General features: G+C 46.3%; 1 long non-coding RNA gene across 1 annotated transcript in view; it reads right to left on the minus strand.

Moving 5' to 3' along the window:
• LOC106724379 overlaps positions 1-6,725 on the minus strand; it is a 68,757-nt gene extending 62,032 nt beyond the window's left edge. Inside the window, exons 1-2 of the long non-coding RNA XR_001360150.1 lie at positions 6,695-6,725; positions 3,365-3,485 (exon numbers count right to left, since the gene is read on the minus strand). This is a non-coding gene — a long non-coding RNA (uncharacterized LOC106724379). The remainder of the gene's footprint in view (positions 1-3,364; positions 3,486-6,694) is intronic.
• Between the last annotated feature and the right edge of the window lie 14,657 nt (positions 6,726-21,382).

Below are 21,382 nucleotides of genomic sequence, written 5' to 3' on the forward strand. Positions count from 1 at the left end.
TATGTATTTGTAATTTTGTATTTTTGCTTTTTTAATTTTGTGTCCTGAATAGTAGAAATGCCTTACCAGGTTTCATGTTGTTCTCAACCAAGGCCTTATGGTTTCCCACACCAATTTTGATGTTCACTTCTTGGATTAGGGTCCCTTTTCTATTTCTGTAACTTTTTGACCCCTCAAATACAGTGGCACAGGTTAGGGCTTATGAGTAGGGTTTTTCTATCCCCCTTTCATAGACATAACAATCCTCTTAAACTCTTGCTTTAAGAAGTGGGATCAGTTTTGGCTCCTCACCTTGAATTAGGCCTAAGGTATGGCTGTTGAACTCATGTGGGCATTAAAATCCATTAGAGGGTTCATCACCCTCATAAACCACCTAATCCTGCTTACTACTTTTGGTTTTTTATTTCTTCCTCATTTCCCTTATATGATGACTTCCCTTCCTTTCGATCTTGGCCATTTACATTTTAAGATTTTTGTAGAGATATGTTGTCTAAAATTTATAAAAGTTAATAGTGAACGGCCTCTTCCATTTCAGCACAGCCTGTACAAGCATGCCCTTGATTCTTTCCCCCAATCCTATATAATAAAGAGCTAATATGCTAATTAGACCCAACAGCCAAACAACCTTCGAGACGACCTTCCAGATGAAGCCAAGGCTGAGAGGGCCGGCCAAGGCTGCAAGGGCCAGCCGGGGCTGCAAGGGCCAGCCAAGGCAGCCAGGGCTGCGAGGGCTGAGCCCCTTGCATGCATTTCATGCATCGGGCCTCTAATCCAATGTATAAAAGTTTTGAGTACATTGTTCTCTGTAGATTATTTGCACCAGTGTTCACTAATTTGTTAATTTAACATTTGTTTATTGAGTTCCTATTATATATTTTTAAATATATTTTTATTGATTTCGGAAAGGAGAGGGAGGGAGAGATAGAAACATCCATGAGAGAGAATCATTGATTGGTTGCCTCCTGCACACCCCACACTGCCCTGACCAGAAACTGAATCATGACCTCCTGGTTAATAGGTCGACACTCAACCTCCTGGTTCATAGGTCAATGCTGAGCAACGCTAGCTTGGCTGAGTTCCTATTATATTATAAACTGGGGGCTGATCTTCAGCTCCATACATCACTTGCTTATTCTTTACAGATGTAAGAAGCAGTTATAATGCTGAATACCTATGTTATGAAGCGCTAAAATGTGAACCACAGCAAGAAAATATCCCCAGGATTTCCATGACAATTATACAACTCAATGTTTTCATGCCATTTAGATATTACAACTCTGAATGCATGGGTATGCACAGAATAGGAGCATTAGTCACCACTGAGTTAAGCTGCCAGATTTGTCTGCAACCTGACTTAACTTTTCCTATGTGCACACAAACAAATTACAATGAAAGCCAGAATTATTTCAGTAGGGTTTCTCAAGGAGCACAATCTTGTGCTGTGTTACCACTTGTATATAGGCCACCTTTCCTTATAAGACTCAATATGCCTTCCTTACTTGTCTGTTTCTGTCATTGTTAATCTTACTCTCCTGATTCGCTTGGCTTGTAAACATGAATCTTCTTTTTACTTTTCCTTCTCTTCAATGTCATGTTAGCAAAAGCTTCATCTTTATGTTGCTTCTCAGATTTGACCCTTCCTTCTACTTCATTCTTACAGCCTCCTCTTTGGTTTAGATGCTCAACCCTTCATAGCTAACCAGCCTCCCTAACTGTAGACTTACTTTTCCCCCATTTTTCCTAAGGTCCCTGCAGATAATCTTTATAAAATTACTAGAGGCCCCGTGCACGAAATTTGTGCACTGGCGGGGGGGGGGGGGGCTCAATCCAGCCTGCACCCTCAGGCAGTCCGTGAACCCTCAGGGGATGTCCAACTGATGGCTAGGCCCGCTCCCCGGGAAGAGCAGGCCTAAGCCAGCATTTGGACATCCTTAGCACTGCCGCAGAGGCAGGAGAGGTTCCCGCCACCGCCGCTGCGCTCACCAGCTGTGAGCCTGCTTCTGGCTGAGTGGCGCTCCCCCTATGGGAGCGCACTGACCACCAGGGGGCAGCTCCTGCGTTGAGCATCTGCCCACTGGTGGTCAGTGTGTGTCATAGCGACCGGTCACTCCGCCGTTCGATTGACTTGCATATTACCCTTTTATTATATAGGATATTATATAGGATGTTCTTATCCTGTGCCTTCTATCAAGTTGTCTTAAGATATATCTGTTGTTTATCTGACCACCTTCAAGTCCAAAGTCTAGCATTTGTTCCACTTTTATTTTGCATATTCCCCAACACCAACTTCCAAAAGGTCTCCTGACACACCCTGCTCAGTCCCATCCCTGCTCAGCCTAATGCTCCTAAGGTGCTCTTCCTGCTCCTCTTCAACCAACCCCTCCTTCAGCTCCATCCCAATCCAGCTCAGGTCCTCTGCTCTCCACAACCTCTCTGGTACAGAATTATTCTCTGCAACCAAACTTTGTCCCGAACCATCACAACCACACCGCCCCTAAACAAAAAAGCCAGCTGGAAGGCAATTTTCCTCTTCTTCACACCCATCCACCTACCTTCTTTTCTCAGGTAGCACTTAGTATCTTCAAACCTGTGTATGGTTCAATGTGTGCATATCAACAGCTTGAGAACAGGTATTTCCCTGTGTCCCCACCTAGCAACTAGCACAGTACAGGGTCAGTAAACTCAGATAAAATCCTATCTGACTTGTTGACTTGACTGGGCAGGTGAAACACTCATCAAATCAGTGGAGTGGACCAGAGACCTGCATGAATAAATAGTTTCATCTTTAGCAGCCTATTGCCCTGACTCACACAAACCTGTTCGCCTGCTGGCTGTCAAGACTTCAGTGTCTTACCTGTCTACCCACCTAACTAGTTAGCTATGAGTTACTGAAACTATGGAATGATTCCACTGATGGAGGAATCTTGCTCCTCTTCCTACATACCAACCTTGAACCATGAAAAAAGGCTTTTGATTTCACCTCTCCCCTCAGGGAATGTCAAGATGAGAACTTGCTCTCTGACTGCCGCCCCCAAGGGAGGACAGCTGCTCTTTGATTGATGAGAGCCTGGTAGCACTGGGACACGTTTCACAGGATCTATGTACAGAAAAGCTGCCCCTGGCCTTGCTCTTCTCTCTAGTTCTCCCTGAATTTTTGGCCTGCTTGAGCCTAAGCACAGTGGGCACGTGATCTTCAGTTTCCTCTGGTCAGTGGCCACCTCCCAGACACCCACCATTCTCTAGCTCCTCCATTGTCTCTGGGAGGTAAGTGCGAAGAGGAGATAAGTCAGGGAAGACTAAGTTGAAGTCACAAATAAATTCCCCAAACTCAGTGGCTTTATGTAATAGTTCATTTCTAACTCACTTAACAGTTCCAGGCACATGTTCAGGTCAGCAGGGCAGCTCTCGGCGTCATGATGCCCAGGCTCCTTCCATCTGTGGTTCCACCATCCTCTGGGGCTTCACTGATGTCTGTATCCAGCAGGCTGAAGAAGAAAGCATGATGAATTACCCAGGTTTTCAAGGGCCAGGGCTGAAAACAGCACACACTGCTCCTGCTCACACTGCACTGCAGAGAACCCAGAAGGTCACAGATGGGATTCTCAGGAAGCAGGTGTAGACATGAAGTTTGGGAGGTGCAGGAAATTTATTAGGAATCATTATCTGTAAAAGGAAGGGGGAGGAAACAGAGTTGGGCAAAGGGAGAACTCAAGCTGTAACTCAGTCCTGACAAAGCAATGACCAACCCAGTGGGGAGCTCTGGAGCAAATGGTGCCTGTCAGAGTCTTCCTCTACTGGACCAAAATGGCCAGGCTTCCCTGTCCTGCTTCAGGCAGTCAGGCGGAAGGCAGTCATACCTTGGGAGGGTGTGACATTGGGCGAGGTGGCTTTCTGCAGCTGAGGACTACCCTGAAGGAGCTGACCGCCAGAGACGGTCTACTGACTGTACTTCCTGCACCTGGGCAGCAAGACCTTCCTTGAATGAGGGTCTGGAGGCACACCTGCATGTCTACCATACCTGACCACACCTAACTGCAAGAGAATTTGAAAAATACAGTCCATCTCTGGGCCTAAGAGAGGGAAGCAGTGTGGTGACAGCTAGCAGTCAGGCATGTTGTCAACATGTTTGACAAACTGATTTTACAAAGGAGACTGCACGTGGGCGTTAAAGGACATAGCAGATAGTCTGACCTCCGTTTAGCCACATGTGTTTACTCCATCTGCTAGAACCTGAGGGGGGTGGCCTGACAGACACAGGAACCTACCCCTGGCAATAATGTCCATCAAGTGCCTGGATTGGAGGTGCCTGGTCAATGTGGCTCCCGTCAGCAGCTTTTATTTCTGAATTGGACTTCTTTGAGAGCGTGAACAGTCCAGCTCATCAGTGCCCCGAGGAAAAGGGGGAGATGAAATGGCCTGAAAACAAAGGTCCTTCCTGTGTCCCCACTTAGCAACTGCCCTTGTTTATGCCTGGGCCCATCAGCCTTGACCTCTGAGGTGCTGAGGACCTACAGTCACTTTCTAGGTCCAAGACAGAAACCTGGAGACCTAGAAAAGAATCCCCCACCTTGTACCAAGTGACCTACTTTTCTCTTTTGACTGGCACTTTCTGAGGTTCCAGTGGTCAAAAAAAAAGTTGGGAAGCTCTCTGTGCCTGTCACAGCTAAGGACACTAAGGACACAGCCACCAGGCCCTCCTCTTTACCCCGCACATGAAAGCATTGGGGAATTTCAAACCAGGCACAAGTCCTGATCAGCCAGGTAGCTCCTGAGCATTTGGAACCACAGAGAACCAGGACTGGGTACCATCCCACCTCCCTGAAAAGGGAACCTGGCAGACTGCCTGCGAAGATGGGTGAAGGTCAGGAAGGTTGCAAACTTGGCTGGATGGGAAAGTCTCGGCCCACCTCCTCATCCTATCACCTCTCACTGATGCCCAAAGCTTGGTATTCCCTTTAGGGAACAGAGGATCCATCACAGAACCATCTCAGGCCTGATAAGGCCCTCGCCTAATCAAATGACCTCACAGAGCCTCCAGGATGCAACCATTCAATGGGGCGAGAATATCAAGTCCACCTACCTCTCTGTTGGCCTTTTACACCGTGGGTCTGTGGACTCCAGGATCCATGCACTTCCTCCTGGAGACCAATGGGCTCCCTCTGTTATTTTTATTTTTTATTTGTATAACCTATAATGACTTCTGCAAGCTGACTCTAGCTTACCCAAGGGTCATGTTATACTGAGTACTGGGTTAGTTCCTGGACATCTGGAACCACAGATGTTTCATGATCTTAGACAGTATTTGTGTTTGGATCCAAAGGAGACCAAGACATTTCAGCATGTAGAGACACATGAATGAAGGTGGTGTAGTTATTACTGCTGTAACAAATCACCACAAATTTAGAGGCTTAAACAACACAAAGTTATTATCATACAGTTCTGGAGATCAGATAATCCAGGATAATCTGCCATTCCAAGATCCTTAGCTTAATCATACCTGCAACATCCCCCTCACCGCGTAAGGTTGCATATTCACAGGTTCTTGGGATAAGACATGGACATCTCTGGAGGCCACTATTCTGTCTACCACAGACAGTTTTCCATTAGTTCAAACAGTCCAATGGCAGACAACATGGACATAATAATAAGGAATGGTCAAGATGGCAAAGTGAGCCTTTTCCATTTATTCACTAATTTCCTATAACAATCCAACTATCATTCCTGTGGTTCTTTAATTTAACTACATCTGAAGTATTTGAAAAATAATTTCAGATATTCTCTTCCTGAATAGAGCAGAAATAATATTGAAAATAAAAGAAAACAAGCTTTATAGACTTCATGGTTTCTTCCCTTTTCTAGTCCCCCCAATGCATTAAGATCTCTTCTTGTTGAAAGGAATGAAATAGATGGACTTGTACATGAAAAGCAACCTTCAGAGCAGCATGTTTAATGTGATCCCATTTCCATAAAATAATAGATGTTTGTTGCCACATAGGAAATATCCAAAAGAATATAAACCAAACTAATAACATTGTTATCCTGGGGGCTGTGGGCAGCAGGCAGGAGGCAGCAATAGAAATATAGAGATTTTTAAATTTTTTCATTTATGCTAACAGCAAGACACCCAGGAAAACACACATGGTGTCAAAATAAGCCAAAGGAAAATCATTTGGGCAAATATAAAAAATACCCCAAGTAAAATTCCCTTTATTAACCTTCGGTCGAGAATATGTTTGTATATTTTCAGAAAACAACTCCAAGACCATGTGGATTCCTGCAACAGAGAGGAATTATCAGGAATGCTCCAGCCATGAAGACAAGAGGAAAAACAATCCAGAGATGAAGGACGCTGACGTCACGTGGGCAGCAGAAGTAAAGAAGCAAAAGAAATATAGAGATTTTCAGTTTCTAAATCATAATTTCTGTAATGTTTAATTATACTTTTATTATATGTTACACATTATATTATACAATCATTTTATGTATATTATATTTTGCTTTTATATATTAAATATTTTATGCAAAATATTATATAACATAATATATAAATAAACGTATCTATAACAATGAAAAAATAGGACTGCTTATTTATGTTAAAAACTAAAAGGCTCTTCTAAAATACAGCTTTTTCTGGAGAATAGCATCAACCAAAACTTCAGGATTCTGCCCAATCAATGTGAGTCTTAGGCCTTACCTCTGAGTGCTATCTATTCCCTCCTTTCCAATTCCTCCTTAGAAAACTTAGATCTGCCCCCTACCATTGCAATCACAGGAAATGTAGGTCAGGTAATAAGTAACCAGGGTTTATTTTCTTTGGAAAATAGTACACTCAAGCAAAATAGGCCAGTTCCCACTTTCCAGGGCAGAATCCTAGAGCTTTGTCCGGGGGAGGGACCCTGAGGTCACTGAAAGCAAGCCCCTCGTTGTACCCAGAACTAGGTCACCAGCGCGTAAGCAGAAGCACTGGGATTCAAGCCAGGTCTGTGGGACTCCTGAGCCATGTTCTTGCCCCTTGATTGCCCCTGGCCAACTACTGAACATGATCTTTCCTGGGGCTCCAAACTGGGCTCCAGAGAGCTGGCAGGGCCCGGGTATGCAGTAATGGCTCCACTCATGCCCCACTTGGCCCTGACCTGGGACACTAGTGACCATGGGGAGTGACTGCGAGCATGTCACCCAAACAATTAGCCCTGAGACAGGCATGTCACAAACATATCAAAGGTTTTTGGAGGGTGGGGTCTGGGCAGCTGCTGCAAAGCAGCACCATCTGCATTAACACTGCAGTCTTGACAATTTCTTAAATAGCCTTTGGCTCTTTACATGTGGTTTTACAACCAGGCCATTCTCTAGAGCAGTGGTTCTCAACCTTGGCTGCACATTAGAATCACCTGGGAATCTTTTTAAAATCCTGATTTCTGGGCCTCATCCTCCGGAAATTCTGTTTCTTTGTTATGGGGTGGGGCCACAACATTAGTAACAAAATTCTGTTTTGTTATGGGGTGGGGCCACAACATTAGTAACAAAGAAACAGAATTTCCGGAGGGTGAGGCCCAGAAATCAGGATTTTAAAAAGATTCCCAGGTGATTCTAATGTGCAGCCAAGGTTGAGAACCACTGCTCCAGAGTGAACTAAATGTGATATGACTCACAGACCCCAAAATGGTTCTGGCCAATGCAGAACCATTCTGGGGTCTGTGCAGACAAATGGGAACGGCTTCCAAAAATTATTGGGAGTGTTTACATCACCCACCGAGCTTCGGGAGAGCTGGAAGAGTCTCAATGCAGAAAAGCCTGAGGTCCACGCAGAGGGTCAGGACAGGAGGTCACAGGATACGGCATGTGCCCCAGGGCTCACCAAGGAGCAGGAGTCCAGGCAGAAAGGCAGCCTTCATGGCAAGCACACACACACACACCCCACTGTGTATAAGCCTGCTTGTGATAAGTGGTCCACCACCGAGAATCCTGTTTGGAGTGTAGGATGGATGCGAAACATCAGGAAGCCCTATCTTCCAAATGCAGGCATTTCGTTCTTTCTGAGTTCCTCTGTTCAAAGGCTTGGGCACTACAGTGAGGTGATTTCTGCACCACTAACGCTTGATTTGTTCAAAGGCTTGCTTCTTTCTTGCCTCTTACTGTGGCCAATTATCACAGCCTGGCTGCAAGGGAGGCCCGAGCCCACAGAACCTGAAACCTTCCAAGCTGGGTCAGACCTCAGAGACCACCTGGGAGGGATCAGAGTCACACCATCCGGGGCTTTGTATGCAAGATCACAACGGAGATGAATGGTCTTAGGGCCTCCAGCGCTCTGGGAGTCCTCTCGGGAGAGGAGGCGCTTTTGCGACTCCGATTTTCAGTTTCCCTACCCAGGGTGTGCCAGAAAGCAAGAAAAGGCAGGCGGTCCCCGGGGCCCAACCACCTCGGCAGTCTTCCCTTCCTCCTCCACCCCTGGACCTCCCTTCCCCTCCCAGGGCTGGAAGATTCCCCCGGGTAGGGGCGGGAGCTACAGAAGGAGCTAAAGTAAGCCAGGCGCCAGGGTCCGAGCAGGAGAGGGCGCGGATGTGAGAAGGACGAAGACGGACACGTGAGGACGAAGACGGGAGTGAGAAGGACGAAGACGGGACAAGAGGACCAGCAGAGGAAAGCAGGGGAGGTCGTGCGCTCACCTCTTCATCCTCTTCCACCGTTTGAACTTTGAACATGTCGCGGTGAAGGTGCACTAAACAGCGTGGACACTCTTCGTGGTCTCGTGTGCGTGCGCGCGTGCGTAAGCGTGTGCGTCTCGTGCGTGCGTCTTGTGCGTGTTCGTGCGCGCGCACGTGGGCTAGTCAGCAGAGGGAACGGAGATTGGAAGGTTTCCTCTCTCACTTTGGAGACCTGAACTGCGAGGGCGCGGAAGAGCCTTGCAGCCACGTACAGAAACCAGCTGAGAGAGGCTGCCTTGTTTGGCATTGCCCCCCTGTCCCATCGGAGAACCTCAGGGCCTCCAAAACCCTAAGGAGAAACAGTCACCCATCCAACCAACCCCTCAGGGAGCAGCTGCAAGAGGAACCGGGGGCAGGGGGACGTGCTCCACGCTGGCACACCCCGACAGGGTCCGGCACGGGCTCCCCGGACAGCTTGGCCTTTACCAAGCCACTCCTCCTCTTTTCAAAGTTTCTTGGAGCCCACAGTCATGTCACCTTGCAGGAAGGCCTGGGGTTGCGTCATGACGGGTCCTAGACAGTTTGGGAAAGGGTGAGACACTCCGGGCTCCTCAGAGCCGGGTGGCCCAGCGCTGAGGCACGTGATAGGGATGGAGGTCCTCCTTCCGCCTCTGCTCGCTGTGCCTGATGCCTCTAACCAAGCTACTGCCCGGCACCGAGGAAACCCTCTGAGTTCAGAGGGGTGAGGCTGGAGAGGTGGAGGTGTGGGGGTAAAAAAAGGCATGGACCATGGCAGCACGATGGTCTTTCTGGTGTCTCTGAAAAGGCAGTACAAACAAGAACTTGGGAGTGATGTCTATAAAGCAGTGGTTCTCAACCTTCCTCATGCCTCGACCCTTTAATACAGTTCCTCATGTTGTGGTGACCCCCAATTTCATTGTTACAAATTGAACATAATTAAAGCATAGTGATTAATCACAAAAACAATATGTAATTATATATGTGTTTTCCAATGGTCTTAGGCGACCCCTGTGAAAGGGTCGTTTGACCCCCAAAGGGGTCGCGACCCACAGGTTGAGAACCGCTGCTATAAAGCATTTGAGACTTGATCATTGGTTGGCATCAGCTATCAGAGCCTCTTATTTCCCTTACCCCGCTCGCTGACCTCCCCACTCCTCCCTAAGCCCTTGTCCAGGCCGTTAACACCCAAAGCAGGAGGATCTCCACTCCTCTGCCGTCCCCTCATGGGACCTCTGTCCCAGTTCACCACCCTCTGCCTGAAAGATCTCAGGATCCTTCCTGCTAACTTCAGCCCCCAAAACTCTGCCCAAGGACTGTACACGCAAGTTTGTCTATAGTCCAGATCTGGGCTGCCTTCTCTGCCACCTTGGAAATCACAGAGATGAACGAAGATCCAGCCCCACCCTAACAAAGCTCTCCACCTGGGAGAGAGATGGAATCTATATGCACTAGTCCCATAGAGTGTATGGCACAGGGTGCTGTAGGAGAGAAGCATCAAAGAGCTGTGGAATCCCGAGAAGGGAGCCATCATTCCGAAATGAGTAGACCTGGGACAGCGAGGGAAGGGTCAGAGGGTAAAAAGATGATGAGCAAGGAGTCTTGGGTCAGGCAGACTAGGTAAATCTTCCACCTCCTACAGTGTGACTTTAACACAGTACCTGTTAACACCCTGAGCCCAGTCTCACCAGTCATGTAGGGATAATACCCACCTCACAGAGTTATTGAAGACTTACTGAAGATTGTGTACTTGGAACTTGCTTCCTTGTGGATGCTCAATAGGCATTATTTCCACAGAGGAGGAAACAGTGTAAACTCTCTGAGGCCAAGGCCTACAGTAGAGTTTAGGACATGGGCTCTATGGAATCAGAAGAACTGAGTTTGAATCCTGACAAAGTAGGTGGCCTTCCTAACTTCAGTTTCCTCATGTATAAAATGGGAATGATAGCCCTAGCCGGTTGGGTTCAGTGGATAGAGTGTCGGCCTGCGGACTGAAGGGTCCTGGGTTTGATTCCGGTCAAGGGCACATGCCCGGGTTTCGGGCTCAATCCCAGCATGCAGGAGGTAGCCAATCAATGATACTCTCTCATAACTGATAATTTCTATCTCTCCCTCTCTCTTCCTCTCTGAAATCAATAAAAATGTATTATAAAAATAATAAAATAGGAATGATAATAAGACCCAACTCAGAGGCCTGTTGGGAGGACTAAATGGAACTAGCTTAGTTCAGGACCTAGTATTTAATAAGCACTTAATAAATGTCAGCTATTGTCACAGCTTATGGGTTCATGCAGCCTTGCCCAACTGGTACATGTTACTCACTGGCCCAAATCCCAAATGGCCTCTTGGGTGGACATGAAGTGAAGGTCTCTTGGAGGCCACAGAGAGAACAGACACACCCATGGGCTCTGGTGAGTCCTTTTATAAAGAGACCATTCTGCCAATGTTGCACAAGCTCAACTAATGTCAACAACCTGCCTGTTGGCTCCTCTATCCCATGATTCCAACCTGTTTGTCTGAAACTTTCTTCCTGATAGATGTTTACAAGTTCAACTTCAAGTAATCAATAGTATCATCAATATAGTCAACCCACTCTTCAATTTAGTCACTCTAAACACCAGTCAGGTTGGACTTTGATCTTGCCTCTGAGCTGTTATGATAACACAGTAGTAAATAATGTCTGTCCAGCGTATGCAGCATCTTTGCCACACACTGCCACACTGGATCCCCACAACAATCCCATGAGACCGATGGGGCAAGGATGTCCCAGCTGGTGGAGAGTAAATAGACCTTCAGCAGCTGCTCTAGTTTTTCTAAATTGTCATTGTTTTAGGGGTCAGCAACATGGAGAGGGGAGTTTCTTGAAAACTGACATTCATAGAAACACCCTGCTGTGGGTTAATGTGGGGGTGGCTTGGGGGAACTAATAGCCACCCCTGGGAAACACCAGACCTTCTATATCATCTAATTCAACTTTCTCATTTTACAAATGGGAGAAGATGAGGCCCGAAGAAAGGAAACAACTTACCCAGGGTCATAAGATGGTCAATGCAGAGCTGGAAACAGCACTCTAACATTTTGCTGACCACCTAATAGGTGCCCAGATTAAATAAAATTTGAAAGGTTTCTTTAATGCAGAACTTGTCAGTCTTGATTATAACAGTGTACATTAATTTCTAAGAAGATTATTTTGTTAAGTTTTTCTAAAACTTAAGTCCTTCCCCCCTCAAAAAAATGTATTAATATCTTGATAAATAACACAGGTGGTGTTGGTGTCATCTTGCCTATCTACTTGCATCTAAAAAGAAATCCTTTCTTATGCCAAATATCAATCTTGATTAAGATACAAACAGGGACTTCTTGAAAACAAGCAAAAAAAAAAAAAAACAACCTCAAGAAAGTTTCATATGAGTACTAGTATGAGATTACATTGGCTGCAGGTCCTTCCTCCATTACCCGATGCCTGGAACTTACTTACCCACCTAATGGCAGGTAAAGCTTGAGGGAGTGAGCCAGATTGTATTCTTCAAAGGTGGCTGCAAAAATATCTCGTCCCTACACATTCTCTCTCTTACAAAGCAAACTTGCCACATTTCCATCAGAAAGCAGAGTCCATTCCCCTTCCCCTTGAATCTCAGTGGTCTGTGACCGCTTCGACCCATAGAGTATGGCAAGGAGTAACACTGAGTTAACTCCTGGAGCTGAGTCATAAAGAGTAATGTCGTCTCTACCTTGCTCACTGGCATATTCAAGGCCATGTAAAGAGTCCAACTATCCTGAGGCTGCCATGCTGTGGGGAAGCCCAAGCTACACGGAGAGACCATGTAAGGAATGCTCTGGTCAGCATTCCTGGTCTTAAGTCATAGCAGCCAAGGCCCAGTCATGTGAGTAAAGGCAAGTAAAGGCACCTGCAGATTATTATAGCCCCTACCTGTCTAGTTACCTCAGTCTTTGAATCTTCACAGCTGAGGTCCCAGATGTCATGGAGCAGAGACAAACCATTTCCTTTGTGCACTGTCTAAAATCCTGACCCAAAGAAGCTGTGAGCATAATAAAAATGCTTATTGTTTTGAGACACTAAGTTTTGGGATAGTTTGTTATGCAGCAATAGTAACTGGAATAGGGAGGGTGTGTGATATGAGCATGAATGAGCATATTTAAATTGAGGGGTTAGGTTGGAATCAATATTATATTTAATATCAATACGTGATTCTCTCCTGTATACTTTTTTGATTGGCTTCAACTTTTTGATTGGGGACTCATTTATTCAATAATATGGATTAAGATCCAGTTATTTGCAAGATCAAAGGGACAAAGCACAGATATGGTACTACCTCCACGGAGTTTCTGTTCCATGTGGACACTTAGTCAAATACTAGCATCACACAACTGGAAATACTAGTACTCAACAGGAGGGAGGGACTGGGGGCAGGTAAAAGCAGAGAAACCCCTTGGTAACTAGGAGATAAATAAAACTCTAGATCCTTGAAGCCATGGAGACAGTAAGTCAAAAGGCTTAAAGCCGGAAATGGTTATCCAACCAGCTGCGAATTCGAAAATCCCATATGTGGTACAACATTAAACTGCTATTTTAGAAATTCTTTCATCTTTTTCAGAGGCATCTCAGGAGTCCTTCCTTCCTCTTGGAAGGCAGCCAGTTCTCTGTAGAAATCACTTCATCAGCAGGATGAGGCATTACGCATGCAACTGTATAATTCTGGAAATGTAGCTTAAAAATACTCTCTCTCGAAAGAAACATCACAGAGCAGTGTTTCTGTAAGCACCAACTGGGCAGCTTTGGATGCATTTTTTTCTCCCTTTTTTCCCCTTTGAAATGTCAGACTTCTGGCACCTGCAGGTGAGTGTAGTGCAACATTGTTGATTTTCTTAAATGAGTGATAATTTCACTTCTGAGTTACTGGGACTTTTTCATTATCACCAGTGTCCATGGCACCACCAGCATCCTCTGAAAGGTTCAATTTAACATAATTATTCACTGAGTATCTGTGTGAGACACTGCATCGGGAGTTGAGATGGAGTAACAAACAAGGTAGTCATAGTGTCTGCCTTTACCTAGCCTGCACTCTAGCAGGGACAGCAGCAAACAATTGTAAGAATAACGGGTATTACAAAGAGAGAGGAAGGTGCAGGGTGCAAGCAGGGGCCAGGGAAGTTCTGTCTAAGCAGACACTAGAAGAAGGAGTAGGAGGTAGGCAGACAGAGCTAGTGGAGGAAAAAGCATGACCAAGGTCTGGCCACTAGAGAATTGAAGGTACTTAAGGAAAACCCCTGGATGGAGAAAGCAGACAGGGAGCAGCATGAGATAAGGGTGGGTGGGCAAGGCTGGACTCAGGCCGAGCCTGTGAGCATGTTGAGTTTTGGGATGTCGTCTGAAGCACAATGGGCAGTGGTGTGAGCACACACTAGTGTTTGGGAAAGATCACGCTGGCTTTAGTATAAAGTATGAGTTGGTGTGGGCCAAGAGTGATGTCAGGCCAGGTAAAAGGCTACTGTCATAGTCCAGGTGAACAATTTTGCTGGCCTGGACTAGTACAGTGCCAGAGGCTATAGAGGATGTAGAAATAGGAGTTGGGAAGCCAGAAACTCTGACTTTTGTTTAATAAAACACTCTGATGGCCCTTTTCATTGTAGTAAGAAGTGGTCCAGAGGTGGAGGAGTTAGACCAAGGGCACCAGGTTCCTGGCCTAACAGTGTAAGAAGTTGAGGTCTTCATGGGCAATCTCAAAGGAAGGGGTGAGGACGCACAGGAATGGGCAGACATTGATGCAATGGGAGTAGAGGGGAGCCCAGCAAGATGGCAAAGGGCTAGGATTCTGGGGAGAAGCAAAGACCAGTGAGAAGTCTCAGGTGACAGGGGTGGTAGAAGAGCATTTAAGGATCTGGGTTCTGTATGGTGTTGCTACAGTTTACTGAGTTCTCCACCCACACCACCCCAGCTTCCAATTCCCTCTGAATCCCCTGAGAGCTATGTGCAAGCAGCATTTGGAGGAAAGGAAGGGAAATGAGCCGTGATCCATGTGTGGGTGGACACTCGAAGGAGAAAAGCAAGTGGCCTTAAGAAGAGGATGGTGAGACTTTACAAAAGCAAAAACTGGAACGAGAGGTGACCATGACAAAGGCACAGGACCCCGGGATTTTCTGCAGGCTATGGAAAGGAGGTTTGAGGCATTTTTAGTCAGATAGCACAGGTCAGGTAGAATGTTAAGTAAAAACTCTACTTGCAGACTTGGGATTCTGATTTGAAAACCAACTATGAAAAGTAATTGAGCTTTCCAGCAGTGGTGAGCTCCCTATGAGAACATGCCTCTCATAAAGGACCTCCTTCATCACTCGTCCATCCCGAGAAAAGAAGAGAAGAGGAGAGGAGAGGAGAGGAGAGGAGAGGAAAGGAAAGGAAAGGAAAGGAAAGGAAAGGAAAGGAAAGGAAAGGAAAAGGAGAAGAGAGGAGAGGAGAAGAGAAGAGAAGAGAAGAGAAGAGAAGAGAAGAGAAGAGAAGAGAGAAGAGGAGGAAACAGGAAGAAGTGCCTCTTACAGAGCGCCAGTTCCTATGTCGTGGGTGTGAAATGCCCGGATGCTATCCAATCACCATGCCTGTAGCCATGTGCAAACTGGGGTCTGGTGTGTTCACTGCTCCACTGTCTCTGCCAAGTACAGGAGCAAAAGCAAGGCTTACAGAAGGATGCCCTCAGATGGGAGCAGCACTAAAAACACCCCGCATCAGGGTGAGTGGAAAACCATCCTGAAACACACATTTTGGAGATTGTATAATTAAGTGTAGGAATTAATTATATTTATGTGATAATGGCATTGTATATGGGTGGACTGATTTTGTTTTTTGGTTTTAAATCTTTTCTGTTACAGTGATATACTGAGGTATTTATGTGTGAAATAATGTTACACCTGGGATTTGCCTTTAAAATGTCCAGGGGAAGCCTGGCTGGTGTGGCTCAGCTGGTTGAGCATTCATCAAAAGGTCACTGGTTCAATTCCTGGTCAGGGCACATGCCCAGATTGCAGGTTCAATCCCTAGTGGGGGGTGTGCAGGAGGCAGATGATTAATGTTTCTTTCTCCCTCTCTCTACCTCACCACTCCTCTCCTCTCCTCTCCTCTCCCCTCCCCTCCCCCCCCCCCCCCCCCCCCCCCCCCCTCTCCTCTGAAGGCTCCCAGAGTCCTCCGATTTTGCCTTGCTACACTGATGATCTCTTCTTCTCTTCTCTCTCTCTCTCTCTCTCTCTCTCTCTCTCTCTCTCTCTCTCAACATTTTTTTAAAAATAAACTATAAAATGTCCAGGGGAAAGAACATACACAGAAAAGCCCCAGATCCAGATGGCTTCCCAATAGTATTCTACCAACCCTTTAGGAACAGATCATTGCGATGCTATTTGAATTGTTCAGAGTACTGGAGATGGATTCAGTCATTTAATCATCACAACAACCCTATGAGGCATGTAGTAAGTATCCTTATTTTACTTATGAAGTCCCTAAGTCCAAGAAAATGAAGAATCTAGTTCAAGGTCACATAGGTGGATCAGGGAAACAGATTTGAAATCAGGCAATGCAATCCCAGCACAAGTGCCCGTAACCTAGGGCTTCCACATATGGTCCTTGTGAATAGCACCCCCCAGAGTTGTGCAGAACACAGCACAACCTTCAAGAATGTTCATGTGGGCCTACGTTAACCACTATGCTCTTCAGACTTTCACAAATAAATGAGTGAGTGAATAATTACATGAACAACGAATGAGTGAATTCTCTTCTTTGCTTCTTACTAGTTCAGTCTCAGCAGATGGGCTCCTGCCTTATTCTCAAGAAGGCTGAATGCAGAGGTATCCATGCCAAGACTGCAGTGATTAAGTTCCAGCAACCTCTTTGCTAACTCTATTTTATTGCTTGGGAACAAACCAATTATCAAGATTCCCTGTTGGGAAATGAAGTGATGTTGGCCTGGTTCCTTTTGGCTATCTTGGCTTCCTCCAACTGAGAAGGACAGTAGTCAACCCCTGACAGAAACCCTGGCCTGAGATAAAGGAAAAAGCCACTGACACAGTGGGATGCAAAAGAAGCCAGAGGCCTACCCACCCAAAACCTCCCTGGACTTCTGTGCTCAAAACTCCTGCCATTAGCTACTCTTGCCTGGATGAAGGCCCAGTTTAAAAAAAAAAAAAGTGACTCTAAGCTGAGGGTAAGAGCATACAGATAACACTTAGTAACACTTGCACATAAACACAGATTTCTTCATCAACAAACTAAGAGAGAGTAGGACCAAGAGGAATGGCACCCAGATGGGTATAATGAGAGAAGAGAGGAACCCCCAAAAGTCTCAAGTGTGTTGCTGTGTATTGGGAAGAATATGCCTCTGTCTAGAGCTATTTTAGAAGGAAGCATGGCCTGTGAAGATGGGGCCAGGCAGCATGTGGACATTGAGACCAACAGAAGGAGGATCTGGGAGACTGGGAGTTATAAGAAGAGAGAAGACTAAGAGAGGGTTGTGATGGATGTGTTGGTTTTCATTTTTGCATGTCCAGCATACTCTCACATGCTCTTCCCTTTGGATTCTTGGGAAATTCCTCCCCCTGTCATAAATTCCTCCCTTGTTGAGGCTGTCAGTCACAGTGTCTGACTTCATCTCAATGAAATGAGTATGTGACCCAGGCTAACCAATCTTTCATGAGATTGCTATATGGACATTGAGAGAGAAAGGTCTGCAGTTAGCACCTTTTTGGGTTAATTTTTAATTTTAAGTTTTCAAAAGAATTCAAACGTATGAAAAAGTAATAAGAATAGTATGATGAACTTAGTATGCCCTTCACCTAAACCAGTGGCTCCCAAACTTAGTTGGCCTATCGCCCCCTTTCCAGAAAAAATATTACTCAGCCCCTGGAAATTAATTTTTTTAAAATTTTAATAGCAGTTACTCATCGCCCCCAAATGCACCTGTGGCCATCACCGCCCCCCCCCATCGCTGCAGCGCCCACCGGGGGGCGGTAGCGCCCACTTTGGGAATCACTGACCTAAACTAACATTTTGCCAAAATTGCTTCATCATTCTCTTTCTCTCTGGATATTCTATTCTATTCTGTGATATTCTAGTATTGTTGTTGCTATTGTTTGAACTATTGCTGTGTTTGATATACCTTCTGAAATCAAATGGACACCTAAAGACATCCTGCAACCAGCACTTGCAACATTTTGTCACTTGCATCCAGCGATTCCTGACTCATTACAAAGGTAATAAAAATATATGTCACAATTGGAACAGAAATGTAAATTGTAAGGAGCCTTACTGATAATCTCATTCAAATCCACCTTCCTTGAACTTTTATTCTATGGAAAGAAAGCCCACAACATCATCGAAAGGAAGTATAGGAGAAAATTCTAAATGCCAGTGACATGATGACCAGCATATTACCCCATCGTAGGCAGGTTTGCACTCTGAATAACGGTGAATGGTTCCACACTTACAAGTATTGGAGGTTCAATGGATGGTCTTAAGAGGCCCAGAGCTTCTGGTCCCTGAAGTTGGCTGGCAGTTCAGTAATGAATTTCTCACATTACAGAATAATCAGGAGACATGACTCCCAATCAGTTTTCCCTCTGATGATTTTTAACTCTAAATAACCACAGGGGCTATGTCTTTGTGAGAAGGAGGAAATAAAAAATGACTCCATAGAACTGAAGATCCAAGTGTTTGCCACAGTGTTGACAAAACCCAGCATGACCAAAGGTGCACACAGCCACAGAGAATGACACTTGCCTAATTAAGACCTTGGAGGAAAATTCTGGACTATTCAAGCACTTCTGCCTCTTCCAAATCTCTTTAGGTATAGTTCCCCCCATTTCAATCCATTAATAATCCTAGTCTCGGTTTGGGACAGAGATAGAAGAGAGTAAAAGGCATGGTCCATGCCCTCACAGAGCCTGCATATAGCTGGGGACAAAAACAATTGGAAGCAAAACTGTGGGTTCTCTGAATAGTGTATGCAGGGGAATCAGGGAATGGGGTGGTCAGAGTGGCTGAAATGACCAAGAAGACTTCCTGGGAAAGGACTTGAACTAGGTCTTGAGAGATGAATTGGCTTTATTTATTTATTTTTAATATATTTTTATTGATTTCAGAGAGGAAGGGAGAGGGAGAGAGAGATAGAAGTATCAATGATGAGAGAGAATCATTGATTGGCTGCCTCCTGCACGCCCCACACTGGGGATTGAGTCTGCAACCCGAGCATGCACCCTGACCGGGGATTGAACCGTGACCTCCTGGTTCATAGGTCCACACTCAACCACTGAGCCACTCCAGCTGGGCGATTAGTTGGCTTTAGACTCATACAGAAGGGATGGGAAATGTGCATCCAAGCAAGGCACAGAGGCAGAGATGAAGTCAGTACATTCAGGGCCCACCAGGGAGGCCAACTGGAGAGGAGCAGGAAACCTGGCCGATAAGTAGGATGAGGTTGGGAGGGAGGCTATTAAAAACAGATGGAGAGTAGAGCGAGCAGTTTGATCTGATGGGCCCTGCCAGCACACAGGTCGCTGATACAGGCTCATGGGCAGTGGTGTGGCTGAGGTCCATAGGGAGAACTGGGGACAAGGAGCATCACCGGGACACCCCCTGAGCCCAGAACAGAGGCCTGGGTTTTGGAGCCTGGAGGGGAGAGCCAACCAGAACTAAGGAGCATCACAGGGACACCCCCTGAGCCCAGAACAAGATGGGCAGACTGGAGAAGCTCAAATAAAGGCAGAAAGGGCAGAGCTGCAGGTTTAGGCACAGAGAAGAGACAGACCAGGAGACCTGGCTCTAGGGCTTCCCAGCCAGGACACCAGAATTTCCCCTTGTGCAGGTTGAGTACACACACAGCTGCTCCCCATCTGCATGAACATTCACATTTACACCCCGGGGTGGTTAGGAAATGGCTTGGCAAGGTCCTTCTCTGCTTTTTGGAAATCTCTCTGAGGAAATGTCTGCTTCCCCTTCCCCCTCTCCTCCTTCCCAAGCATCCCCCTGCTCTCTCCCTCCTCCTTGCGCACCCTCTCCTCTTTCTCTCTCCTCTTGCCCTCCTCCTCTTCTAACTTTCTAGCTTTTAGGGGAAAAGCAGCCACAGTCCCCTCCCACTGTGCCCCCAATTCCTGGAGGACAGACCCACCCTCTCTCGGAGCCCAGGAGGTATCAGGAAGATGCCTGAACTCCTCTGCCCCCTGCTCCCCCCAGCCTGGCTCCCATGGCCCCATCCATAAAAACCTTTCCAAAGGAGAGGGTCCAGTGACACGGGGAGCCCCTGTTCCTCTCAAAACTCCCCAAGCTGCTGCCAACCAGCTTGGGAGGAGAAGGAACACAGTGGCATTTAGGACAGGCAGGACATTAGCTCACTAGGACAGCTGGCTTCTATTCAAAAGAACCAAGTGGTTTTGATCTCATAAATATTTTTTGTTTCTTGGTCATCCAGTGAGTATTTATGGAGGGCCCGCTGTCTGGAAGGACTGTGCTGGTTGCCAAGGCGGATACTGAGCCGTTGATCCCATGGCTCTGAGCTCTGTGGCCATACAGCCAGCACAGCCCTCTGTCAGCCTTGGTATGTCTCCTCAAGGGGGCAGGGCTGCCTCTCCTTGCATGTGTGCCTGCAAGTGAGCACGCACACATGGCATACACACACAGTGACTCACCCAACATTAGGAAAACATCGTTCCCAGTTGGTAGGAATGGGCGGTTGCAATTCTAGATGGGAATTTAAAACTCCGGGTCAACAGGGAAACCAGCGGTAACCACTTCATTGAGCCACAGTCAACTCCATTAATACATCTGGAGCCTGTGAAATCCTGGATCTCAAAAAGAGTGAGAGCAACAGAGGAAGGAGGGAGGGAGGCAGGGAGGGGGGAGAGGGAAGAGGAAAGAGAGAGGGAAACAGTTCTGCTGTAGAAGGCATTTGACCTACATAGGCTGAGATTTCTAAGCCCTCTCCTTTGTGCAGCTGTCCTCCCAGAAAAAAACCACTGCACACAGCTCTCTGTACACTGGGGGTGCCCACAAATGCTGTGCAAGGGGATGTGGAATTTCCCAGAGAAGCCTCTAAACCACCAGTGGTCTTGGCTGCAAGGTGGCAGCTTCTACGCCAGCCTCTCCCATTTGTAATTTATCCAAAGCCATTTGGTTAAGCTCAGAGCCCTGAAACAGTCCCATCACCCATAAACAGGTGGTGCTTATGTCAAAACTTTGGATCAAGGTGCACATCCTTGAGGGCTCTTCCCCAAGGGCAAGGGTTGGAGGATGTGACCAGTGTCTGGAATTCACACCCAAAGTACTGTTCTCCCTTGAGACTTCCTCTGCAATACATACACATGCACACCACCCACATAAACACGCAGACACATATGTACCTGTGTACACACATTAACTTTCTTCTTTTCTGCTTTGTGCACGTTTTTTGTAATTAGGTACCGGGCTTTCTGACATAGGCAACTATTACAGAGCTAATGATTTAACGTAATAATCTCGATCCCTCAGTGTCAGAAGTTAGTAGATAGGGCATATTCTTCTCTATCTTTCTCTGTATCTTTCTCAACCATAAACATTCATCAAGGAATTTTAGATCTAAAAATAGGATCATTACTAAACTTGTGTTTTCAGCAATTTGCATCTTATTTAACACCATATTTTGGACATTCCTTCATCTCAGTACATATCTAACTCTTTTCAATGGCTGCATGGG

The sequence above is a fragment of the Myotis brandtii genome, unplaced genomic scaffold (assembly GCF_000412655.1).
Source record: "Myotis brandtii unplaced genomic scaffold, ASM41265v1 scaffold810, whole genome shotgun sequence".
NCBI lineage: Eukaryota > Metazoa > Chordata > Mammalia > Chiroptera > Vespertilionidae > Myotis > Myotis brandtii.